We start from the raw sequence: 27520 nt of genomic DNA, 5'->3' as shown, positions 1-27520 counted from the left end.
CTAAATCGTAAATATTGGTTCGGTTTCCACTCGGCTCACAGGGACACTTGTGTGTGAGCCCTGAGTTGCCATGTAACCAGGCATGCTGCCCTTGTCCACCATGCTGTGAGGAAGCCCAGCAGCCCATTTGGAGGGCCCAGGTGGAGAGAGGGAGACCCTGCCCCCACCCCCGGCCCCCTGAGCTGCTCTGGCTCCCACTGTCCCAGCCCCAGTTCCTATAGTCACTGTCATCCTTCAGTCACAGAAGAAGTTTCCATCCAGAACTGCCAAAACCACATTCTTGCTGAATTCTTGACCCACAGAAACAGTGAGAGGTACTGATGATTAAGTCACTACAGTTTTTGTTGGAAAATTAAAATAAGTTTTAAAGCCACTAAGGTTTGAGGTGATTTGTTCTGCAGTGCAGTAACCTGAACAGTTATTTAATTAAAAAAAATAATTTGACGACAAAGGAAAAGATCGCCCTGCTAGAATGGGTCTAAGTGAGAATACTTCAAAGAGGAAAGCTTCTGCTGTTTTCTAGCTGACAGGGGAAGGAAGGTGGTCTGCACCAGAGCAGGTGGTGAAAAACAGGAAGGTTCAAGACCAGTTTGGAAAAAAGTTAAATGATCGGGCCTCAGGATCGATCTGAATGTGAGGATGAAGGAAGGTAGACTATCTGGAACCATCCCCAGGTTTCTTATTGGGGAACCAGATGGATGGTGAGACCCTGGAACATTGGAAGGGGTGGCTTCAGAAGGAGAAGGGTGTTATAGACTCCAGCTCCAAGATTACCCTTTCCAATGGGCAGTTCTCTTAACCCTGGAGAGAGAGAGAGCAGGGCTCTGCGTGCACCTTCCGTCATGTCGGACTCTGCGACCCCGTGGACTATAGCCCACGAGGTTTCCCTGTCCATGGAATTTTCCAGACAAGAGCACTGGAGTGGGTTGCCATTTCCGTATCCAGGGGATTTTCCCGACCCAGGGATCCAACTCTCTTATGTCTCCTGCATCCGCAGGCTGGTTCTTTACCGGCTGAGACGCTAACCTTTTTCCCTTTCTCATAAAAGGCAAAGACCCTCCACTCCTCCTCCATCTTCAACTTTCGCACAATCTATATCTTGGCCATCAGAGGGCGCCAATGTTCAGGCAGTTCAGATAGACGCCACCTGGATCTATTTTACTCTCTTCTGGGGGAAAAAAAAAGGAGGGAAAAAGGTTTTGGCTTCCTCCTCTTGCCTTAAAATCATTCTTCTAAGCTACCTTGGCGCCCGGAGGACCTCTAATAGTTATGCCATGTGTGAATGCATACCAGCTTATTTTATTCCCCAGAGCTAATCAGAAAAAAATCTCCCTCACCACAGTTTCCCATGAGCCCATCTTACAAAGTCTGGGGACTTTTCCTTTTTTATTTTCATTGCCAGTCTTGTGCAAAAATCAATCAAGATTTTGGTACACTGATACCTCTGCGTCATACTCCCTGTGACTCCCCTCCCCCATCTTTGACCTTCTCTTTTGTTGCCTGTTCTCATTTCTGCGTTTCCAGCAGGGAGCTCTGGGACTAGAAAGGTAAGAGGGTAATTCCTCCCCACCGTGAGTTCAGCTACAACTGCCCTGTATGTCCCCTGAATTCTCCAAGGGGCATTAGGAGTTGGGGTCGCGGGGTCTCAGTCTTATGGAGCCCAGCCCTCTGAAGTCTACTGTTCCAGGCACCTTGTAGTCCCTCATGATGGTGTGAGGACCCCACCTGTCTCCTGACCCTCCCACCCCCCACCCCTGGGGACTGCTGTTCCCCTCCCAAACCTGCCCGGGATGAGGGGTGGGCAGACAGTTAAAGGCTAGTTTCTAAGCCGGATCCTATCAGAGGGGATGGTTTTCAGAGTGTCTGGGGCCCAGGAGGAGAGTGGACTGAACCCTCCCCTTGCTTTCATGAATGCCCCAACTGGAAGAGATTATTTGGCAATAGAATCTCTGCTCCTGAAAGGTACCAAGACTCTAGGAACTGTAGATTCTCTCTGGTCTGGGAAAAATTACCTCCCAGATTTATGGGCACGTAGAATTCTTCTCACCCCACTCAGATCTCTGCTCCCCACCTGGTTTTCCCCACAGTCAGAACTCATTTCTGTCTCCCGGTTCTCTTGTTACTTGTGCCTCAAGGATTAAAGCAATTATCCTATATATTTTTTTTCTTCTTGGAACCTGAAGCTCCTTAAGGCAAGAACCACTTTTTATGCATCTCAGAATTTTCTAGAGCTGGGGTACCTAACATCCCCCTAACTATATACACACACACAACCTGGCTAGACAATGAGGAAGGTTTGGATTTGTTTTTGGTTTTGTTTTTTATTTTAACCAATTCATGGTACTTTGGGGAAAACAACAATGTAGTGAAATTTTTATAAACAACTGCTGTTTATTCTAATATTTTAGTCTTTTCCCCTTTTTAAGGGGTAGTGGTGGTTAAAATGTTCTTTGTGAAATAATGATGAAAATAGCTCTTTAATTTTCTTTTTATCTTGACATCTTTACTTAGCAGTATACAAAGGAGACCATCTTGTGTAGATCACCAAATCACGTGTTTTGTGGAAATATGACATTTGTGAAAATGCCATCTGATTCCAGACAGCCCTGTGCCTAACTCAAGAAAAATGAGAAAAAAAGCCTCTGGGGTACTACTCACAACCTTTTCCACAGATTATTCGGGCCTTTCTCGCTTCTGTAAACATCCACATTCATGCTAACAATAGCATTGGAGTCCCTGGATCAAACTGTGCCTGACATCAGGACATCCTCTGGACTTTTCAGTTATATAAGCTAATAAATTCCCTTTTGCTGCTTAAACCATATGGGTCACTTATAATTAAGAGTCCTAACACATTTATCCAGAGAAGGCAATGGCACCCCACTCCAGTACTCTTGCCTGGAAAATCCTATGGATGGAGGAGCCTGGTAGGTTGCAGTCCATGGGGTTGCTTAGAGTCGGACACGACTGAGCAACTTCACTTTCAGGTATTGGAGAAGGAAATGGCAACCCACTCCAGTGTTCTTGCCTGGAGAATCCCAGGGACGGGGAGCCTGGTAGGCTGCCGTCTATGGGGTGGCACAGAGTCAGACACGACTGAAGCGACTTAGCAACTTAGCAGCAACACATTTATCAAGCACCTTTATTCTTGTATTCAGGAGATACATTCCAAGTATTGCCAAGAGTTCATCATTCTGATCTAACAGCATGGGAGGAAACCAAATCCTGTAGGTAGAGTCCAATCAGAGAAGAGTCCAATCAGAGAAGCAGAAGCACCTCAAGTATTCAAACTCAGGGAAGATAATACAGGGAATTGGTTATGTGGGTGATGGAAGAACTGGAAAGCCTAACAGGGCTTATTGAGCAGCCCAGTTATTAATCATAGTAGGAATGATTAATCATAGTAGGAATGCCACCTTGTAGAGGGAGGAAGACAGCAGTTAGTGGTAATGATTCCATCCCTGGGTCGGGAAGATCCCCTGGAGCAGGAAATGGCAAAACACTCCAGTATTCTTGCCTGGGAAATCCCATGGACTGGGGAGCGTGGTGGGCTACAGTCCACAAGGTTGCAAGGAGTTGGACATGACTGAGCACGTGTGCACACGCACACGGTTAGAGCCTGGGCCACCCGGTGGAAGCTCTGACAGGCAGTAGGGCCAGGACCCGTAGGGGAGGGCCTATGTGGCAGGAACTGGAACCACAGAGGAGACCCAGCAGCTGCTGGGGTTGCTGCTGGAGGCAGAGAGAGGAGGAGAAATGCCCGGATCTTCCCTTCCTTTCACCCTCCAGTCTCCAACTAGTGCCTCCCATTTGGCAGAATTCACCCACAAACCAGTAGGCTTATATACCTACAATACCTACCTGAGTCCTGGCACATGACAGACCTTTGGAAGGTGTTGGTTGAATTTGAAGAAAAGAGAGAAGTCTGTACTTTCTTCGTGTGGACAGTGAGGATAAGGAGAGAGTGAGATGTAGGATGGGCTTGAGGTTTAGATGAGCTGGTTAACACCAAGCATTAGCACAGACATTGGCATGTAGTAAGTGTACAATAAACACGTTATAACAACGACCATCTGTCCCACTGCCACACAAGGCAGATGTTAACACGTTGTTCTCCCAGTTTCACTGGGAGCCTTAAATCTTTTTGGAGCAGTAGTTCACAGCTGAGGATGGCTTTGCTCTCCTGGGCATACTAGGTTGGCACAGTGGGGTGGGAGTGCTACTGGCATCTGGGGGAAGAGGCCAGGGATGTTACTAATCCCTCATTGCTCAGGACAGTTCCCACAACAGAGAAGGCTCTGGAGAGAGCCCCACGGACTCCTCGCAGCTGCAGCGGAACCCGTGCGTGTTTCCTTTTCCCCCTGCAGTCCCTTTCTTCCCCTCCCCTAAAGCTGGACACTGCTTTCAATTCCCCATTGGCTTCTGAGAAGCATTTCTTCCTGTTTGTAAAATCTCATTTAAGTGGCTTGGGCTCCAAAATCACTGTGGACAGTGACTGCAGCCATGAAACTAAAATACACCTGCTTCTTGGAAGGAAAGCTATGACAAACCTAGATAGCATATTAAAAAGCAGAGGCATCACTTTGCCAACAAAGGTCCATATTGTCAAAACTATGATTTTTCCGGTAGTCATGTGTGGATGTGAGAGTTGGACTATAAAGGAAGCTGAGTGCCGAAGAATTGATGATTTTGAACTGTGGCATTGGAGAAGACTCTTGAGAGTCCCTTGGACTGCGAGGAGATCAAACCAGTCAATCCTAAAGGAAATCAGTCCTGAATAGTCATTGGAAGGACTGATGAAGCTGTAATACTTTGGCCACCTGATGCGAAGAGACAACTCATTGGAAAGACCTTGATGCTGGGAAAGATTGAAGCCAAGAGGAGGAGGGGGTGGCAGAGGGTGAGATGGTTAGATAGCATCACCGACTCAAGGGACATGAATCTGAGCAAACTCTGGGAGATAGTGAAGGACAGGGAAGCACGGCGTGCTGAAGTCCATGGGTTGCAGAGTCAGACACGACTTAGTGACTGAGCAACAACCACAATGTAAGTGGTTCAGCTCAGCCAGGTAGGCACTCTGTGGGGAGCTCTTCAGGTGCTTTCTCACTTAATCCGTAGGACAAACCCCATGAGGCCAGTGCTCTTCCCTGCCCTTCACAGATGGAGAGATGGAGGCTCACAGAGAATGAGTGAATTTCCACATAACTAGGAAGCACTGAACTCCTGAGTTTGAACCCAGGGCCATGTGATTGCAGAGGCTGAAATTGAGGCCATCTAGCTAAGGGCTCTTCCAATCTCTCTTGGACACTTCTAGACAAGGAGATCCAACCAACAGGACCCAACCCCACCTCCAAGAGCCAAATTGCAGTGCAGCCTGCCTAGGGGATTAGATGCTGGAGGGGCTGCACAATTGGTTTCACATGTACCAGCCAGAGCCAGAAGAGTGTGGATGGAGTGGGTCCAGAAGCGGGGGTATAGGGAAATAACGTGAGATTGCCTATGAACGACCTCACCATTTGTGAGTATTTTCCTGTGATTTAACACCTTGGCATTTCCCCAGGAGAAGGATGATGCTCATATGGTCCCAGGTAGGCAGCTTGAAAAAAAAAAAAGGGGGTGTGGTAGAAATGCCAGAACTGCCCCAGCAGACCATGAAGGAAGGGAGCCAAGACACAGAAAGGCAGGTTTGTAACAGTGGGGAAACCCCATCCTGCGAGTCCGTTCTGCAGAAGGGCCCAGGGACTGCTCCATTACCAAGTCCAAGAGGGATCTGCTGGTGCAGAGCTCAGGGGAGCTGGCCCCCATAGATCAAGGCTGGTGATAGAGACGCTGCCACAGACCCGGGCTCCCCAGTAGGTGTGGGATTGCTGGACATATCACAGTTTTTTAAATCATTATTTTTAAAATTTTTGGCTGTGCTGGGTCTTCATGGCTGTGCTCAGGCTTTCTCTAGTTATGGCGAGCAGGGGCTACTCCCTGCTCATGTGGAATGTGTGGGCTCAGTTCTTGCGGTGGACTGGCTCAGCTGTCCTGAGGCATGTGGGATCTTCCCAGGCCAGAGATTGAACCTGTGTCCGCTAGAGTGGAAGCTCGGAGTCTTATCCACTGGACCACTAGGAAAATCCTTACTTTTTTTTTTTTTTTAAATCAGCTTTCTCCTTAAAGAACACTTAGGGTGTTTCCAATTTATTGCTGTTACAAGCAAAGTCTCAGGAAGTCTCAATAAACATCCTTGTGCACGTGGGCATGTTTTTCTCTGGAGTAGAAAAAAGTGGAATAGCTCAGCCAGAGGGTGTGTACAATTGTAATTTAGTAGATATGCCAAATTTCCCTCCAAAGAGGCTGCTATCAGTTTATAATTCCATGTTCTTACACTCTTGCCAACATTTGATAACATCAGTTTCAAAACTTCGATGCACAATACTGGATGCTTGGGGCTAGAGCACTGGGACGACCCAGAGGGATGATATGGGGAGGGAGGAGGGAGGAGGGTTCAGGATGGGGAACACATGTATACCGGTGGCGGATTCATTTTGATATTTGGCAAAACTAATACAATTATGTAAAGTTTAAAAAAAAAAAAACTTGTGTTTCATAACTAGCGAGATTGAAGGTTTTCATGTATTTGTTGATCATCTGTTTTACTTCTCGCATGAATTACCTGTTTCTCTCCTTTGCTTGCTGTTGCCTTGGATCATTCGTCCTTTAAAAAATTAATGTGTAGAAGTTCTTTTTTAAAAAGATATTTTATTTTTTTATATTGAAGTATAGTTGATTTACAACATTGTATTAGTTTCAGGTGTGCAACGTAATGATTCAGTATTTTTATAGATGATACTCTAATTAAAGTTATTATACAATATTGGTATATTCTCTGTGCTGTACACTCATCCTTACATCTTATTTATTTTACCTTCCCCTGTCTTGCATTTGTAGGAGTTCTTGACATATTTTGGGCCCTGAGCCTATGCCTGGATAAGCTACAGATATTTTCTCCCATCCTGTCCCTTGCTTTTCGACTTTGTTTTTTATTTCTCTTCTTGTTGAGCTGATAGATATTAATAAAACTGTTCACAGCAAGTCACCAAAAGAGTTAGCAATTCACCGAAAGAAGCAATAACAATGGCCAAGGTGTGATGAATGCTTCCTCTATGCAAAACAAGGCTGCAGCCAGGTAGGTTGAAGCAAGCCAGGCAAGATTTAAGGAGGTGCCAAAAAAGCTCCGTGATTGGGAGAAATGATATTTATAATGCAATATTTACAAAAATAAAAATGAATACCAAAAAATCTACCACGATCAAAATACTAACATTTTCTGTAAGGACAGGATCAGAAACACTGCCATGCTGCACTCTGTTGGAGCCTGGGACAAGAGGCAAAGTCTATAGAACCTCGTTGTTTCTATTGTTTACTTGCTAAGTCGTGTCTCTTCTGCAACCCCATGGACTGTAGCCTGCCAGGCTCCTCTGTTCATGGAATTTCCATGGGATTTCCTAGGCAAGAATTCTGGAGTGGGTTGCCATTTCCTTCTCCAGGGGATCTTTCCAAACCTAGGGATCAGACCCACATCTCCTACATGGGCTGCTGCTGCTGCTAAGTCGCTTCAGTCGTATCCGACTCTGTGCAACCCCATAGACAGCAGCCTACCAGGCTCTGCCATCCCTGGGATTGTCCAGGCAAGAACACTGGAGTGGGTTACCATTTCCTTCTCCATTGCGTGAAAGGACATTTTATCCCATGGTCAGATAAACAAAATGTGGTATATCAATAACATGGAATACTCTTTGACTATAAAAAGGTATGAAATACTGATATATGTCCCGACACGGATGAACCTTGAATACGTTTTGCTAAGTGAAAGAAGCTAGTCACACATGGGAAAAATGACATTGTATGATTCCATTTGTGCGAAATATACAGGCTAGGCAAATACATGGAATGAGGAAGTAGACAACTGGTTTTTGTCTAGGATTGGGTATGAGAGGAGGGACTGGGGGAGGGGAATGGAGTGTGACTTCTCATAAGTATGGAATCTCTTTTGTGGGGCGATGAAAATATTCTAAAATTAGTTGTGCTCATGGTTGCATAATTCTGTGAGAAACCAGTGAACTGTATGTTTTAAAAGCATGAATAGTACAAGAGGTGAATTACATCTCAATAAAGCTGTTAAAAAAGTAAGTTGATAAAGAAAGTAGATAGAAAGGCCAAAAAAAAAAAAATATGAGAGAATAGTGATGAGAGAAACTGCCTGTCAATTAAGCTTAAAGCAAGTTTATTAAAAGGAACATTTAAAAAGCAATTGTTGGAAAGGATTCATTGCAGAGTTTAAATCTTTTTTTATTATGGAAAAACTTTAAATATAACCAAACAAAAGGGAAACATAAAACACAGGCCTGTGTGTCCATCACCCAGTCCAGCAATTTTCAACTCATGGCCCATCTGCTTTGAGCTCTTCTCCCACTCACTCCCTTGTCTTGAGTTTTTGAAGCAAATCCCAGAATCGTGTTGTTCCTTTATTGCAGGAATATTGTTAAGGATATTACCCACCATGTTGCCTGTCTTCCTCATGAAGACCTGTGGGGAGACTTTCTTTTTAACCTCTGAATTTGGAAAAGGTAAGTTTTTTTGTTCATTTGTTAGTTTGGTCGTGCAGCTTGTGGGATTTTAGTTCCCTGATCAGGGAACTGAACCCCAGTTCTCAGCCATGAGAGCATGGAGTCCTAACCACTGGACCACCAGGACATTCCCAGTTTTGTTTTTTTTTTTCTTCTGAGCAATGGATTTGCTTTCGTGTGTGTGTGTGTGTGTGTGTGTGTGTGTGTGTGTGTGTGTGTTAGTCGCTCAGTTGTGTCCAACTCTTTGTGACCCCATGGACTATAGCCCGCTAGGCTCCTCTGTCCAAGGGCTTCTCCAGGCAAGAATACTGGAGTGGGTTGCCGTGCCCTCCTCCAGGGGATCTTCCCGACCCAGGGATCAAACCAGGTCTCCTGGATTGCAGGCGGGCTCTTTACTGTCTGAGCCACCAGGAAAGCCCATATATGTGTATATCTGTATCTATATCTGTAGGTCTTTTTTGCCCTGTGGGCTTTTCTCTAGTCACGGCAAGAGGGGGCTCCTCTCTCATTGTGGTGCACGGGCTTCTCATTGTGGTGGCTTCTCCTGGTGCAGAGCACGGGCTCCAGGGCCCACGGGCTTCAGCAGTCCTGCTACACGGCTCAGTGGTTGCAGCTCCCGGGCTCTAGAGCACAGGCTCAGTAGTTGTGGCACATGGGCTTAGTTCCTCTGAGGCGTGTGGAATCTTCCCAGACCAGGGATTGAACCCATGTCTCCTGGATTGGCAGGCAGATTCTTTACCACTGAGCTACCAGGGAAGCCCAGCAATAGGTTTGCTTTCTTTGTTTAGATAAAAGGCTTTGTATATAGCCACAGATTCCTTTCTGCTATCGTCACTAGGACGCTCGAAGACAATCTGATCACCAGATACCTGAAATATCTTGGCGGTAGGCAGCTTTGTGAACCAGCTCAACTCCTAGCTTTCTTCCCTTTTCTGATCTGTGGCAGAGATTCCTAGGGGCCTACCTCTTATCCATTATCCCTCTTTCTTGGCAACCAAGCCCTAATTTTATTTGCGGTGGCAATATGCACAGTTAAGAGACTTCACTTCTTAGTTTCCTATGCAGCTAGGGTTAAATGCTGGCCAGTGATAGATAAATAGAAGTTTAGGGCTGGAACTTCCAAGAAGTTCCTTAGAGAAAGCTCCTTAGAGAACCCTTAGGCAGGGTTTTCTCCCTTCTGGCTTCCTGTTGCCTAAAATGTGGCTGTAATGGCTGGAGGTCCCATAGCCACCTCGAACCATGAGAAATTACCTTGAGGATGGAAACCACATTCTAAGGATAATGAAGGAAGATGCTAGAAGGAGCCTGTATCCTCAATTATTGTGGATCTGTCACAGCAGTTCTGGACCTCCTCCCTCCAGACTTAAGTTATGTAAGAGAAAAATAAATGTCTATGGTGTTATTTCTGGTTTTTCTCGCCAGCAGCTGAGCACAATACCTATCAGATGTACTGCTCTTTATTTTTCCTTCTCCCCGATTCCCTCATGTATTGATTTCATCTTGTACATATTTTTAAAAACCACTTTAAATCCTTTATGGACTTAGAGTCAAAATAAATAATTTATTAAATGGCAGCATTACGCAATCGAACTCAAGATTCTTATTTCAAAGAGCACCCACAAAAATCATTTGCAGACGAAAAGTTAAACTGCGTCTTGTGATTCGCAAAACTGGAGTTTGAAAGCAGGAAGGAAATCCGTTGCTTATTACCAGAAAGATGGGCACCACATGGAAATTCAATTTCCAACAGAGTGAGTTTTTAAAATTTGAAAAGCTGAACAAAAATGGACCATATGTCCCGCCGTGGAGGAAGGGTGAGGCCAGTCATCGTGAGTTAAAACAAAGGAATATCAGATTGCCGCCAGGAGTCACAAATGTGCCCATGATGTAGACATAAATGAAGGAGAGCTACAAGATAATGGGCAGGGAGGAAAAGAGGGCTTGGTCTGGTGCCCGTGCCTGCTTGGTCACCTCTGTGCAAAACTGTGTCTCTGGCATCATTAGGATCAGAAGAGATGACTTAATTAACAATAACTGGTGATTCGAGGGATCAAGGGTGAGGCTTTTATTTTGTGGAACTGTTGATAATTTAGTGTTTTCATCTGATGCATGTATATTGAAGAGTCGACAGATTATCCAGAGGTGATATAAAAAAAAACATTAACCTTAGTCAGAGAGCGTGTCCAAGAGGCTCCAGCTGGCCCTGGGGTTAACTCTTTAGGTGCTAGATTTTAGGTCAGGCTGGAGAGTCCCAAGAGAGGGCTTGGGTGCATCCTGGAAATCCAGGGAGCACTTGGGAGATTCAGAGTGGTGCTATTTAACAACCACCATGAAAATATTTTAGTGTTCTAGCAACCCACATGGCCATGCTGGTACCAAGTGAATACCAGCCCTGATGACACAGAATTTTAAATACTTTTTTCTTAAGTAAATGTTTTAAAAGTGAAAGCAGATTTCAATATGTGTACAGAAGACGGAATCATAAAATGCTAATAATAATGATTCTTATTTTTTGGAGCACTTCCTGTGCTAAGCACTTTATTATTCACAATCTCATTTAACCCTTATAACAGCAGCCCTTCAGTATGTTTGTTTGGTTGCAAGTGACCGAAACTGAACTCAAATCGACTTGAGCAGAGAAGGGAATCTTCTAAGGCCTATAACGTTAAGTCTAGAGGAATTCAGGCATGGCTGGATCCAGGGGCTCAAAGATACCACCAAAACTACTTTTTTTCTTCCTGCTTCACTGAACTGCCTTCCCTGGTGTCTGTCAAGCAGACTCTCTCCCTCCACGTGGTCACTCTGGTGACTTAATACTTGTATTATCTTTCTAACAACATTAGCATAAAGAGAGATTTTTATTTCTAATAATTCCAATGGAAGTGTCAGCATTGAATCTATTAGACTGACTTGGGTCACATACCCATCCCTCAAAGAAGCTCTTTGAATAGTTCTGGAATGCTGCTGGAATGCTTGGTCAGTCACAAGTCTATCTTTGGATCTGATATGGGGTTAACCCTTCCTGAAACAGTCAGCGGGTGAGAGGATGTCACAGAGGTACCAGAAAAAGAGGAATGCTGGGTGGACAAAATGTAAGATGTCTCCTATAAGCATCCCTGTCTTATTCATATAGAAACTGAGGCTACTGCGTGCCTAACAGTTCATGGATCAGCAAGGACAGCCTGGCTGGAACATGGTGAGCAAGTGGAGATGAGCGGGAGAGGAAGTCAGTGAGGAATCGGAGCTGGGCAAGGGGCAGATCATGCAGTGCCTGGTGGGCTGTTGTAAGGACCTGGGATTTTGTGAGATGGAAGGTCCAGAGCAGAGGAGTGAAATGACTGGATATGTTTAAAAAGAATCACTCTAGCTGCTCCGTTGCTTGAATGGAAAATATTATATTGCTGTCTTTAGCCTTTCATATTTATTCATGTAACAAATATGAAACAGCCACGGGCCCGAGTTTGGCCAATCAGCACATTCCATTCCCCTGGCCAGTGACTGTCTCAGGAAACAGCTTGCGACCCACACGAGTCCAGTAAGATCCAACCAGGCAGTTCTGCTATAACTACTAGGAGAAAAGAAACCCTTTCCACTGCAGATGTGAAAGATATAATTCTTGCCACCAAAAGTCGCCACTTAGAATCTACTTGAGAATGAGGCCAACATGAAGAGCACAGGAATAGGTGATGGGGGAGGGGTGGCAGAAGAAAGTCGGACCTTGATGACTTCGGTTGACCCGTAGGTCCAGCCATGCCTGAAATAATTCTAGCCTCGGATTTCCCAGTTGCATTTGAGCCACCCTGAGCTGGGTTTCTAACACTCACTGCTGAGAGAATTCTGAATGAGATGACACGTCTATTGAGCCCCAGTTTGTGCTTGGTACCAGAAACAGATGCCGGTGTGGTTTTGACTAGGTCTTTGCTCCTAACGAGATGAAGAACCTGTGCTTCTTGTCACTCCTTTATCTAGATTTGTTGTTGTTGCTCAGTTGTGTCCATCTCTCTTTGACTCCATGGACTGTAGAATTCCAGGCTCAAACATGTCCGTTGAGTTGATGTTGCAACTATAGACCCATTTTAAGCCAAGACTGTCTTTCACTTTTCTGTCCCTCTCCCTAAATGGTGTTCAACACTTTACTTGAGGACGTGACTTGCAACAAGAAAATGTTAAAAAATCCAGGGTGGCTGAGAAACCTGCCTGCCTCCCAGGCCAGAGTACAGTCTGGGGATCACCCACAACTTCCATCCCCCAGACCCCCTGGCCAGCAATTAACCAGGAGGTAAAAGGAGAGAAAACAAGGACAGCTCTATTCCTCTTGTTTGATTCCGAGGTGGAGCTGGCTCACTGAGATCAGCACTCTGCCACCTCTGCCATCTTTCATGTTGCATTGGGTTTCACTTGTGTCCTCTAAGGGGCCGGTCTCACGGTGAGAACTGTCTCCAGAGGATGCGGGCTGGCTTCCATCCTGCCCACCTGAGGCCAGGTGGATGAGAAAAACAGTTTTCCAACCTCAGGCTTAACAGCAGACTTGGGCTGGAGCCCGCTGGGGAAACGGCTTCCTGACCCAGGGGTTGGGGATAGGATTACAGGATCTGTCATGCCCATCTGCCACCGTGACCCCTCCAAAAGGTGTGTCTTTGTGTGAAGGAAGAGGGGGAAGGGCCCCAAATGCTTCGTTCTGATCCCTTGGGATGAGAGAGCACGGAGCTGAGCCCGATTATTATCGTGAACCATCTGATCCTGCTGCTTCCAGTTCCCGTGCCTGGTGTGGGATGCTGTGTACTGCCTACCCCCGGCTGAACCCTGGCATCCCCTGGGCCCCTCTCCTCCAGGAATCTAAGCTTATAACCTCCCCCTGACCTATTTCCTTTATCCATTGGGCACTTCAGAACACCCTGCCTTGGCCTCTGCTCTGCCTTCTGCCTGGAGTGTCCTCCCCGCCCCCCTCGCTTAGTGAGCTCCCATTCATTCCTCAAGATCTAGCTCAGATGTCACCTTGTGACACCTTCCAGATGCCAATCCCTCCCTCCTCTCTCCCACACCACTGACACACCAGAATTTGTCTCCTCTGTGCTTTGTCCGAACTCCGAGTAAACGGCTTCTCAAGTTTTGTTATTCTAGGCACCCCTTAGAAACCTTGAATTTCTAGCTGCAGAGCTGACGGAGGATGTCGTATCCCAAATCATCACACGATTTACACAGTACCTCCCCGGCCCTGACCCAGAGCCACGCGCTGCCCTTACCTTGCTCTCTTATATGCTCCTGAAGTCACTCTTGCATGGTCACGTAGGTGTGCGGTCTTCCTCTGGCACCAGCACATGGTCACACACACTCAGCCCCTCTTACCTGCTCATCCCACGCAGGTCAGCTCGATCCCTGCAAGCTCCGCTGGCCGCCTGGCCTTACCTCATCCCCGCTTCCACGCCTCTATCCCCACCCCCTACCTCACCACCCAGGGATCCTCTCATTCTCGGATGCTCACACCCTCTCTGGCTTCCATCAGGGCTTTGTCACGTGCCCTTCTCTCTCTTCCCCTGTTGTTTTTTTTTGTTTGTTTCTAAGTCGTGTCTGATTCTTTTGCCACTCCATGGATTGTAGCCCACCAGGCTCCTCTGTCCGTGGGATTTTCCAGGCAAGAATACTGGAGTGGGTTGCCATCTCCTCCTTCAGGGATCTTCCCGACTCAGGGATTGAACCCGCGTCTCATGCATTGGCAGGCAGATTCTTTACCACTGAGCCAGCAGGGAAGCCCTACTCTTTGCCTGATTTCCACTCAGCCTTCAAGGTTCTGCTTTAAGGTCAGATCCTCAAGAAACCTCCCCTGATCCCGGTCTAAACTGAGCCCCCTGGTGACACAGCCACACGACATCATGTTCCTGATGCAGGCCAATATTCATTCTTTCTCCTTTCTCTAAATCCCTCCCATTTTCTAGGAAAGTGCTTAAGGCTCACGTCCTCCGGCGTCCACCTCTCAGAATAACAGAAAACGTCCCATCGGTGTCCAAGCGCATCCTGCTGTGACATTCCACTGCGTCAAAAGAGACTCCCTCCTTCTTTAATTATAAGTGACCGGAGGGTGGGGGTCTTTTCTCCACAGTGTGTCTCCCAAAGCTCTTAACACAAGGCCAGTCGTAGTAACAACTCCTTTTTCCTTTTCCGAAAACTCACTCACGGTCAACACACACACAGAGTCTTCCTTCTCGGGGGTCCCAGAGGATAGGCAAAGTGGGCTACTGGCAAGTTTAGTGGTACAACTGGATCCCCCTTTTATAGAGGCAGTCTCATTGTAATAAAGATAATTTTTGGAAAGTCCTAGGTTTGAGTCCTGGTTCAGCTATTGAGGAACAGGGTGATCTTGGGTAAGCGTCTTAACCTCAGATTTCTCGCTTATAAAACAGCTACTCAAAAACTCTAATCATAGGGTCAATATACTTGTTAAATGGTTAGATACTTATAATTGTCATGTGAAAATACATACAGTATGAGCTCATTGTGTAAAATAAAAACCTTCTGTGTGTGTGTGAAAGTGTGGGAAAAAGTCTGATGGGACTTGACCCAAAATGATGGGGTGATTATGCCTGGCTGGGTAGATGGGAGGATGGGGAGGAGGGTAAAACATTTCCGTCTCTTGTTATGTTTTTATCTTCCTTTTTAAAAAAAATTATATATTTTTAATTGGTGGATAATTGCTTTACAATGTTGTGTTGATTTCTGCCATACATCAACATCAATCAGCCATGTTTTTATACTTTCCTGTTTAATTTTTTTTAAACTATTAGGCACGATAGTTCTATTTTTTTAATAATTAAAAAAATTTAGTTCTTACTCTCTTTATTTTATTTTTTATTTTGTTTTATTATTTGGCCTTGCCATGTGGGATCTTAGTTCCCTGACATTGTAAATCCATAGTCTTAACCACTGCCAGGGAAGTCCTTCTTGTTTGAATATTTAATGCCACTCCATTCACATACCCACTCCAGTATTCTTGGGCTTCCCTTATGGCTCAGCTGGTATAGAATCCACCTCCATTGCGGGAGATCTGGGTTCAATCCCTGGGTTGGGAAGAACCCCTGGAGAAGGGAAAGGATACCCACTCCAGTATTCTGGCCTGGAGAATTCCATAGATTGTATAGTTCAGTTCAGTTCAGTTCAGTCACTCAGTCGTGTCCGACTCCTTGCAATCCCATGGACTGCAGCACACCAGGCCTCCCTGTCCATTACCAACTCCTGGAGTTTACTCAAACTCATGTCCATCAAGTCGGTGATGCCATCCAATCATCGCATCCTCTGTCATTCCCTTCTTCTCCTGTCCTCAATCTTTCCCAGCATCAAGGTCTTTTCAAATGAGTCAGTTACTCACATCAGGTGGCCAAAGTATTGGAGTTTCAGCTTCAACATCAGTCCTTCCAATGAACATTCAGGACTGATTTTCTTTAGGATGGACTGGTTGGATCTCCTTGCAGTCCAACGGACTCTCAATTGAGAGTCTTCTCCAACACCACAGTTCAAAAGCATCAATTCTTCACCGCTCAGCTTTCTTTATGGTCCAGCTCTCCCATCCATACATGACTAGTGGAAAAACCATAGCTTTGACTAGATGGACCTTTGTTGGCAAAGTAATGTCTCTGCTTTTTAATATTCTGTCTAGGTTGGTCATAACTTTTCTTCCAAGGAGCAAGGGTCTTTTAATTTCATGGCTGCAGTCACCATCTGCAGTGATTTTGGAGCCCCCCAAAATAAAATCTGTCAGTATCCACTGTTTCCCCATCTATTTGCCATGAAGTGATGGGACCAGATGCCATGATCTTCGTTTTCTGAATGTTGAGTTTGAAGCCAATTTTTTCACTCTCCTCTTTCACTTTCATCAAGAGGCTCTTTAGTTCTCTTTCTGCCGTAAGGGTGGTGTTATCTGTGTTATCTGTGTATCTGAGGTTATTGATATTTCTTCTTGGCAATCTTGATTCCAGCTTGTGTTTCATCCAGCCCAGCATTTCTCATGATGTACTCTGCATATAAGTTAAATACACAAGGTGACAATATATAGCCTTGACGTACTCCTTTTCCTATTTGGAACCAGTCTGTTGTACCATGTCCAGTTCTAACTGTTGCTTCCTGACCTGCATACAGATTTCTCAAGAGGCGAGTCAGGTGGTCTGGTATTCCCATCTCTTTCAGAATTTTTCAGAGTTTGTTGTGGTCCACACAGTCAAAGGCTTTGGCATAGTCAATAAAGCAGAAATAGATGTTTTTCTGGAACTCTCTTGCTTTTTTGATAATCCAATGAATGTTTGCAATTTGATATCTGGTTCCTCTGCCTTTTCTAAATCCAGTGTGAATATATGGAAGTTCACGGTTCACATACTGTTGAAGCCTGGCTTGGAGAATTTTGAGCATTAATTTGTTAGCATGTGAGATGAGTACAATTGGGTAGTTTGAGCATTCTTTGACATTGCCTTTCTTTGGGATTGAAATGAGAACTGACCTTTTCCAGTCCTGTGGCCACTGCTGAGTTTTCCAAATTTGCTGGCATATTGAGTGCAGCACTTTCACAGCATTGTCTTTTAGGATTTGAAATAACTCAACTGGAATTCCATCACCTCCACTAGCTTTGTTTGTAGTAATGCTTCCTAAGGCCCACTTGACTTCACATTCCAGGATGTCTGGCTCTAGGTGAGTGATCACACTATCATGATTATCTGGGTCATGAAGATCTTTTTTATATAGTTCTTCTATGTATTCTTTCCACCTCTTCTTAATATCTTCTGTTCTGTTAGGCCATACCATTTCTGTCCTTTATTGTGCCCATCTTTGCATGAAAAGTTCCCTTGGTATCTCTATTTTTCTTGAAGAGATCCCTAGACTTTCCCATTCTATTGTTTTCCTCTATTTCTTTGCATTGATCACTGAGGAAGGCTTTCTTATCTCTTCTTGCTATTCTTTGGAACTCTGCATTCAAATGGGTATATCTTTCCTTTTCTCCTTTGCCTTTTGTTTCTCTTCTGTTCACAGCTATTTGTAAGGTCTTCTCAGACAACCATTTTGCCTTTTTGAATTTCTTTTTCTTGGGGATGGTCTTGATGCCTGCCTCCTGAACGATGTCACGAACCTCCATCCATAGCTCTTTAGGCACTCTGTCACTTCCACTGTATATCGTAAGGGATTTGATTTACCTGAATGGTCTAGTGATTTTCCCTACTTTCTTCAATTTAAGTCTGAATTTGGCAATAAGGAGTTTATGGTCTGTGCCACAGTCAGCTCCCAGTCTTGTTTTTGCTGACTGTATAGAACTTCTCCATCTTTGGCTGAAAAGAATATAATCAATCTGATTTCGGTGTTGACCATCTGGTGATGTCCATGTGTAGAGTCTTCTCTTGTGTTGTTGGAAGAGGGTGTTGCTATGACCAGTGCATTCTCTTGGCAAAACTATTAGCCTTTGCCCTGCTTCATTCTGTACTCCAAGGGCAAATTTGCCTGTTACTCCAGGTGTTTCTTGACTTCCTACTTTTGTATTCCAGTCCCCTACAAGGACATCTTTTTTGGGAGTTAGTCCTAGAAGGTCTTGTAGGTCTTCATAGAACTGTTCAGATTCTTCAGCATTACTGGTTGGGGCACTGACTTGGATTACTGTGATATTGAATGGTTTGCCTTGGAAATGAACAGAGATCATTCTGTCATTTTTGAGATTGCATCCAAGTACTGCATTTCGGACTCTTTTGTTGACTATGATGGCTACTACATTTCTTCTAAGGGATTCTTGCCCACAGTAGTAGATATAATGGTCATCTGAATTAAATTCTTCCATTCCAGTCCATTTTAGTTTGCTAATTCCTAGAATGTTGATGTTCACTCTTGCCATCTCCTGTTTGACCACTTCCAATTTGCCTCGATTCATGGACATAACATTCCAGGTTCCTATGCAATATTGTTGTTTACAGCATCGGACTTTACTTCCATCACCGGTCACATCCACAGCTGGGTGTTGTTTTTGCTTTGGTTCTGTCTCTTCATTCTTTCTGGAGTTGTTTCTCCACTGATCTCCAGTAGCATACTAGGCATCTACCAACCTGGGGAGAGCATCTTTTAGTGTCCTATCTTTTTGCCTTTTCATACTGTTCATGGGGTTCTCAAGGCAAGAATACTGAAGTAGTTTGCCATTCCCTTCTCCAGTGGACCACATTTTGTCAGAACTCTTCACCACGACCCGACCATCTTAGGTGGCCCTACACGACATGGCTCATAGTTTCATTGAGTTAGACAAGACTGCGGTCCATTGATTAGTTTCCTGTGATTGTGGTTTTCAGTCTGTTTGCCCTCTGGTGGAGCAGGGTAAGAGGCTTATAGAAGCTTCCTGATAGGAGAGACTGAATGAGGGGGAAATTGGATCTTGTTCTGATGGACAGAAAGTGAAGAACTAAAGAGCCTCTTGATGAAAGTGAAAGAGGAGAGTGAAAAAGTTGGCTTGAAGCTCAACATTCAGAAAACTAAGATCATGGCATCTGGTCTCATCACTTAATAGCAAATAGATGGAGAAACAGTGGAAACAGTGGCAGACTTTATTTCTGGGGGCTCCAAAATTACTGCAGATGGTGACTGCAGCCATGAAATTAAAAGACACTTACTTCTTGGGAGAAAAGTTATGACCAACCTAGACAGCATATTCAAAAGCAGAGACATTACTTTGCCAACAAAGGTCTGCCTAGTCAAGGCTATAGTTTTTCCAGTAGTCATGTATGGATGTGAAAATTGGACTATAAAGAAAGCTGAGTGCAGAAGAATTGAAGCTTTTAAACTGTGGTATTGGAGAAGACTCTTGAGAGTCCCTTGGACTGCAAGGAGATCTAACCAGTCCATCCTAAAGGAAATCAGTCCTGAATATTCATTGGAAGGACCGATGTTGAAGCTGAAACTCCAATACTTTGACCACCTGATGTGAAGAGCTGACTCATTTGAAAAGACCCTGATGCTGGGAAAGATTGAAGGAAGGCAGGAGGAGAAGGGGATGACAGAGGATGAGATGGTTGGATGGCATCACCGACTCGATGGACCTGAGTTTGAGTAAACTCCGGGAGTTGATGATGGACAGGGAGGCCTGGCCTGCTGCAGTCCATGAGGTCAAAAAGAGCTGGACACTTTGAGTGGCTGAACTGAAATGAAGGGTGGGGCCATGCTCAGTAAATCTTTCATCCAGTTTTCTGTTGATGGGTGGGGCTGTGTTCCCTCCCTGTTGTTTACCTGGGGCCAAACTATCAGATCAGATCAGATGCTTAGTTGTGTCCGACTCTTAGCGACCCCATGAATCGCCTCCCTGTCCATCACCAACTCCTGGAGTTCACCCAGACTCACGTCCATCGAGTCCGTGATGCCATCCAGCCATCTCATCCTCTGTCGTCCCCTTCTTCTCCTGCCCCCAATCCCTCCCAGCATCAGAGTCTTTTCCAATGAGTCAACTCTTCGCATGAGGTGGCCAAAGTACTGGAGTTTCAGCTTTAGCATCATTCCTTCCAAAGAAATCCCAGGGCTGATCTCCTTCAGAATGGACTGGTTGGATCTCCTTGCAGTCCAAGGGACTCTCAAGAGTCTTCTCCAACACCACAGTTCAAAAGCATCAATTCTTCAGCGCTCAGCCTTCTTCACAGTCCAACTCTCACATCCATACATGACCACAGGAAAAACCATAGCCTTGACTAGACAGACCTTTGTTGGCAAAGTAATGTCTCTGCTTTTGAATATGCTATCTAGGTTGGTCATAACTTTCCTTCCAAGGAGTAAGCGTCTTTTAATTTCATGGCTGCAGTCACCATCTGTAGTGATTTTGGAGCCCAGAAAAATAAAGTCTGACACTGTTTCCACTGTTTTCCCATCTATTTCCCATGAAGTGGTGGGACCGGATGCCATGATCTTCATTTTCTGAATGTTGAGCTTTAAGCCAACTTTTTCACTCTCCACTTTCACTTTCATCAAGAGGCTTTTTAGTTCCTCTTCCCTTTCTGCCATAAGGGTGGTGTCATCTGCATATCTGAGGTTATTGAGATTTCTCCCGGCAATCTTGATTCCAGTTTGTGTTTCTTCCAGTCCAGCATTTCTCATGATGTACTCTGCATAGAAGTTAAATAAACAGGGTGACAATATACAGCCTTGACGAACTCCTTTTCCTATTTGGAACCAGTCTGTTGTTCTATGTCCAGTTCTAACTGTTGCTTCCTGACCTGCATACAAATTTCTCAAGAGGCAGGTCAGGTGGTCTGGTATTCCCATCTCTTTCAGAATTTTCCACAGTTTATTGTGATCCACACAGTCAAAGGCTTTGACATAGTCAATAAAGCAGAAATTGATGTTTTTCTGGAACTCTCTTGCTTTTTCTGTGATCCAGTGGATGTTGGCAATTTGATCTCTGGTTCCTCTGCCTTTTCTAAAACCAGCTTGAACATCAGGAAGTTCACAGTTCACGTATTGCTGAAGCCTGGCTTGGAGAATTTTGAGCATTACTTTACTAGCATGTGAGATGAGTACAATTGTGCGGTAGTTTGAGCATTCTTTAGCATTGCCTTTCTTTGGGATTGGAATGAAAACTGACCTTTTCCAGCCCTGTGGCCACTGCTGAGTTTTCCAAATTTGCTGGCATATTGAGTGCAGTACTTTCACAGCATCATCTTTCAGGATTTGGAATAGCTCAACTGGAATTCCATCACCTCCACTAGCTTTGTTCGTAGTGATGCTTTCTAAGGTCCACTTGACTTCACATTCCAGGATGTCTGGCTCTAGGTCAGTGATCACACCATCGTGATTATCTGGGTCGTGAAGATCTTTTTTGTACAGTTCTTCTGTGTATTCTTGCCATCTCTTTTTAATATCTTCTGCTTCTGTTAGGTCCATACAATTTCTGTCCTTTATCGAGCTCATCTTTGCATGAAATGTTCCTTTGGTATCTCTGATTTTCTTGAAGAGATCCCTAGTCTTTCCCATTCTGTTGTTTCCCTCTATTTCTTTGCATTGATCGCTGAAGAAGGCTTTCTTATCTCTTCTTGCTATTCTTTGGAACTCTGCATTCAGATGCTTATATCTTTCCTTTTCTCCTTTGCTTTTCGCTTCTCTTCTTTTCACAGCTATTTGTAAGGCCTCCCCAGACAGCCATTTTGCTTTTTTGCATTTCTTTTCCATGGGGATGGTCTTGATCCCTGTATCCTGTACAACATCACAAACCTCAAACTATGGTGGAGGTAAGGAAGGTAATGGCGACCTCCTTCAAAAGGTCCCAGATGCACTGCTGCACTCAGTGCCCCCAGCCCTGCAGCAGGCCACGCTGACCCATGCCTTTGCGGGGGACTCCTGGACACTTTTGGGCAAGTCTGGGTCAGTCTTTTGCGGAGTCACTGCTCCTTTCTCTTGGGTCCTGGTGCACAGAAGGTTCTGTTTGTGCCCGCCAAGCGTTTGTTTCACAGTCCATGTATAGTCCGTGGGGTCGCAAAGAGTTGGGCATGACTGAGCGACTTTCACTTCACTTCCATTCACGTATGATTGGTTGCAGTAGACTTGGTTATCTTTGAGCAAATATATATCTTCTCCATCCACTTCTCCATCTCTTGCCTTTGACCTTAGCCATGTGATTGGCTTTGGCAATGGGGTATCAGTGGACACGATGTAAATAAAGACTTGAAATGTGCTGGTGGAGTCGAGATGCTCTCCTGGCCTCCTGCATTTTACCGTGAGAACATGCTCTGCGTAGCCTGCTAGTCTCCGAAAATAAAAAAAGAGTGACATGTGAGGCATCCCTAAATCAAACCCCCCTGCCCAGAGGCCCAGCTGAGATCATGAGATCAATGGTAGCTCCCCGCAAAATCCACAGATGTGTGAGCCAGAAATAAATGAGAATTTGTTCTGTAGCAAAAGCTGACATACACTTTTTTTTTTTAAACAACCTCCTTTTTTTTTTTTTCATGTTCCCTTTTTAATTCCTTTTTTTGTTGAAGTGGAGTTGATGTATAATGTTATATAAATTACAGCTATACAATAGAGTGATTCACAATTTTTAAAGTCTATCCTCCAGAGGAGAAGGAGGAGAAGGGGACGACAGAGGATGAGATGGTTGGATGGCATCACCGACTCGATGGAAATGAGTTCGAGCAAACACTGGGAGATGATGAAGGACAGGAAAGCCTGGCGTGTTGCAGTCCGTGGTGTCACAAAGCACTGGACGTGACTGACCAAGTGAACAACAACAAATCCTCCAGTTATCGTTACAAAACACTGGCTACATCCCCCGTGCTGAACAATGGATCTTTCTAGCTTATTTAATTACCCAATAGTTTGTAACTCTCACTCTCCTTCCCGCGTGATGCCCCTCCCCCGCTTCCCTCTCTCAACTGGTAACCACTGGTTTGTCCTCTATGTTTGTGAGTCTGCTTCCTTTTTGTTATATTCACTAATTTATATGTTTTTAGATTCCACATGTAAGTGATATCCTATTGGTGTTATTTTTTAAAGACAAAAAACTCAACAGAAAAAATTAAGTCAGGAAGCCGAGTGCCAAGCAAATAGCTGTTTAGTAAATGCAAGGTCCTCTTGCATTCCCTAACCCTCCTTCAAGAACGGATTCTGAATACTCTAGAAGCCCTTCCAGGCTCCCATTTGAGTGGGTTGCCCTTCCCCATGGCACTTTGCACATTTATTTCATTCTATCTTTCAAAATATTTAGCCCTTCCCATGCTTGTCTTACCCACCAGAAGATAGTCCCTGCTGTCAATCTAGTTGCATAAAGTTGAAAGTGAAAGTGTTGGTTGCTCAGTCGTGTCCGTCTGTTTGCGACCCCATAGACTGTAGACTGCTCCTCTGTCCTCGGACTTCTCCAGGCAAGGATACGGGAATGGGTTGCCATTCTCTTCTCCAGGGGATCTTCCTGACCATAAACACAATATAAATAAAAAGGAACTGTTTTCCATGTGTATGCAACCGACACACATCTAATTATGTTAATATGTGCTCGATGGAAAAAACCATGATGTGATGAGTATGGGTGATTCTGTGCACTATTCTTAACTAAATGAGGGTGTGACGTGGAGGAATAAGAACCCGTAAACCTTCTCTCCTTTCACGAAGGCCCAGTTCCTTTGAACCTGTCATAGCCTGAACATCTTGGTGAGCTGGGCCTGATTCTCATGTTCAAAGTACTTATTTTGTGTCCACTGTGGTTATCACAATTCCAAATGGGGACTATTTTTATCCTCCTATTATAGTTGAGGAAAAAGAAAGCTTCAAAGAGACAATTATCCAAAGTCATACTGTTTACAAGAGGATTGACCCAGAAGAGAAGCTCAAGTCCGTCTGGATCCACAGCTACTTTCTGGGTTTAGTTGCAGAGTCACTTCTGCAATAAGGGGCTTCCTCAAGCATTTGGGCTTCCCTTGTGGCTCAACTGGTAAATAATCGCCTGCAACGTGGGAGACCTGGTTCAATCCCTGGATTGGGAAGATCCCCTAGAGAAGGGAAAGGTTACCCACTCCAGTATTCTGGATTGGAGAATACCACGGACTGTATAGTCCATGGGGGTGCAAAGAGTTGGACATGACTGGTTGACTTTCATTTCACTTCAAGCACTTGGATGAAGGATGTTAAAAGCACCCACGCAAATAAGAGTTTTGTGATTGATTGTTACACAGGAAAAACTGACCGATATATCTGAGAGGAGGTACTTGCTGGGTGTGGGGACAGCTCCGTTGACAGTCACCATCTGCAAATAAGCCTGATTATTGTTTCAAATGCTCGAGCTGACAAGATAACTCTGCAGAAGCTCTAGTTTCTTACCACCTAAGCTGAGGTGTCCCCCAAGTGGGCAGTTGACTGAGAAGTGGCTCAGGAATAGTAATCAAACTGTCAGGATTTGAATCCTGACTCTGCACTTCATCTGCTTTGCAACTTGAGGGAGATTGGTCAATGTTTCTGGGCTTTGAAGGGCTGACGCTGTTAAAGTCGGGGCTGATACAGTCCACAGGCATGTTTGTTTGGATCCACATCGTTTTTATTCTGTTTCATTTTGTCAATATTAAAGCAATAAGGTGTTTAATTGTGAGGAAACAGTCATTCATACACGATTAGTGGGAATGGATCTTGTCCCACTACTATGAGGGGGATAATTTGGCAGGGTTGTTAAATATTAAAAATCCAAATATAGAAATTCTACTTTTTGGAAATTAGCCTACAGATACATGTGCACATGTGAAAAATGATATATATTGGAGGTTATTCAGGCAGCATTGTTTGTAATGCAACAGTTTCAAAAAATTTTTTCAAAAAAAGTTTCTATCAATAGGGGATGAGTTAGATCAAATGTAGGCCATCCACAGAATGCAATACTATGCAGCTGGAAAAAATGAAGACTCTGCCCAGTACTGATCAGGTAAGTTCTTTAGGATAAACTGTTAAATAAAAAGCCAGATCTAAAACAAAGTGTTTATTGTGGTCTCTTTGTGTAAAAATGGAGAAAAGAAAAAAATGTATGTAAATGTTAATACTATTTGTATAATTATGAAGAGACTTTAAGCATTCATAACAAACCAATAACTGTTAGCTATGGGAGTGAGAGACCCAATTGTGAGGGAAATTTTTATGTTTATCTTTTCAAAATATTTTGAATTTTGCAAAAAAAATTTAAAACATTTGGTGTTTTCAACAGCCAGAACATGGAAACAACTTAAATTCCACTGACAGATGAATGGATAAAGAAGATGAAGAAGATGTGGTGTATATATGCGATGGAAAAGCCATCAAAAAGAGTGAAATAATGCCATTTGCAAACATGGATGGACCTAGAGATTAGCATAATAAGTGAAGAACATCAGAAAAAGAAAGACAATGCCACGGGCATCACTTACATGTGAACTCTAAAATACGGCAGAAATGAACTTATCTCTGAGACAGAAACAGACTCACAGACACAGACTCACAGACACAGACTCACAGACACAGACTCACAGACACACACTCACAGACACACACTCACAGACACACACTCACAGACACACACTCACAGACAGACTCACAGACACAGAGAGCAGGCTTGTGGCTGCCAAGTGGTCCAAGGAAGGGTGGGTTGGAAGTTCAGGATTCGCAAACTATTGTGGCTCAGCTGGTAAAGAATCCGCCTGCGATGCAGGAGACCTGGGTTTGATCCCTGGGTTGGGAGGATCCCCTGGAGAAGGGAAAGGCTGCCCACTTCAGTATTCTGGCCTGGAGAATTCCACGGACTGTATAGTCCATGGGGTGGCAAAGAGTCGGACACGACTGAGCGACGTTCACTGTTCACTGATCACTGATATAGACAGTGGATTAAAAAAAAGATTTTACCGTATAACACGAGGAACTATATTCAATATCCTATGATAAACCATACTGGGAAATAATATGAAGAAATATGTATATATAATAATTGAGTCAGTTTGCTCTACACCAGAAACTAACACAACATTACAAATCAACTATACTTCTATAAAAACACATTTAAAAATAAGTCAGATGTTTTCATATACAGATGATTTAGCATCCGTGTAGGCACGTGTCAGCTGCAGTTGAGTAGTGACTGCCTCGCGGATGGAGTTGCACGCACTCCAGCTTGCCACAGTCCCCGCCACTCCCTATTGTCTCCCTGACCCCAGCGTCTGTAGCCATTTATCATTCGCTCCCTGCAGTTTTTCTTAGAGTAAACTAAGAGAGTGATAGATTTGCCATCCCCATGCTCTACCAAGAGTGGCAGGCTCGCTATACAACAGTGTGAACGCACTCAATGCTCCTGAAATGAACACTCAAAAATGGCTAAGATGGGACTTCCCTGGTGGCCCAGCACTTACCACTTCACTTTCTAATGCTGGGGGTATGGGTGCACCCCCTGGTCTGGGGGCTAAGATTCCCACATGCTTCAAGACCAAAACACCAAAGCATTAAAAACAAAAAACAAAACACAGAAGCAATACTGTAACAAATTCAATAAAGACTTTTTAAAAAAATGGTCCACATTAAAAAAAATCTTTAAAAAATGGTTAAGATGGTAAATGTTATGTTATGCACATTTTACTATAGTTAAAAATGTTGGCAGGCTCTCCACCTGTGAATAGATGCAGAGATGGCACCCGGTACCAATCAAAGTTCCAGCACCAATTCTCATGAGTCTGTAACTCTGAAGTAGGTGGTTTCAAGGCATCTCCTACCTCTATGATTCCTGAACTGTTGCTGCCCCTAACTTGCTGTGTGACCTTGGACAAACCACTTCTGCTCTCTGAGCCTTGATTGCTCCACCTGCTAAATGAGAAGCTTAAAGTGAATTATCTTAGAGGCTCTCTAGCTCTAAGAATCTCCCACTTGAATCCTCCTGGAGCACTGCCTCTGTCACTGTCTCCAAAGAGATGGAAAGTGGGCTTGGAGCTGGGGAGAGGGGAGCAGAGTCCTCCTTTCATGTCAGGGCTGTGTGGGCTGCAGTGGGAGGTTCCCTTTTCTTTCTTCCTTACTTTTTTAAAACCAGAAAGTTATTTTAAACTCTTAAGTGGGGAGCTGCTGAAAGCCACACGCCTCAGACCTCACGTGCTACAGCCTCTTGTGGGGAGAAAGCAGAGTTGAATCCTTCCTGTTCTCTCCCCTCCCCCACCCGCACCTAGAGGGAGGGGGCCACTCTTCCATTCATCCTCTGCTCACCTGAGTTACAGAACTGAAAGGCAATTGTCTTCTGGACTTGGAGCTCTGGGGCTGGCTGCAGCCTGAAAACCAGCGCCTCTCCACCTTGAGCCTCCTCGCGACTTACCTGGGCATCTTTTCAAAATGCAGGTTCTCTTTCCGCAGGTCTGCAGGGGAGCTGAGGTCCTGCCCTTCTAAGAGTCCCCTAGGTAATGATCATGAGAGGCCAGACTGTGAATCTTGGGGCCCAG

The 27520-nt window shown here is 44.6% G+C and overlaps 2 long non-coding RNA genes across 3 annotated transcripts in view; one reads left to right on the top strand and one right to left on the bottom strand.

Moving 5' to 3' along the window:
• The window catches only part of LOC109567793 (uncharacterized), a 27581-nt gene extending 4804 nt beyond the window's left edge, over positions 1-22777 (top strand). Inside the window, exons 2-3 of the long non-coding RNA XR_002182105.2 lie at positions 8523-8615; positions 22648-22777. This is a non-coding gene — a long non-coding RNA (uncharacterized lncRNA). The remainder of the gene's footprint in view (positions 1-8522; positions 8616-22647) is intronic.
• LOC139186610 (uncharacterized) lies at positions 22676-27520 on the bottom strand. Of its 2 annotated transcripts, none has more exons than XR_011570265.1 (3): positions 27397-27520; positions 23333-23508; positions 22676-22812 (listed from the first exon to the last, which is right to left on the bottom strand). It is a non-coding gene; the product is annotated as an uncharacterized lncRNA (long non-coding RNA). The 2 variants fall into 2 exon arrangements; XR_011570264.1 differs by having other exon boundaries at positions 22678-22812; positions 23329-23508.

This window comes from Bos indicus, chromosome 13 (assembly GCF_029378745.1).
Source record: "Bos indicus isolate NIAB-ARS_2022 breed Sahiwal x Tharparkar chromosome 13, NIAB-ARS_B.indTharparkar_mat_pri_1.0, whole genome shotgun sequence".
NCBI classification, from domain to species: Eukaryota; Metazoa; Chordata; class Mammalia; order Artiodactyla; family Bovidae; genus Bos; species Bos indicus.
This window is presented reverse-complemented; position numbering and strand designations above follow the sequence as displayed.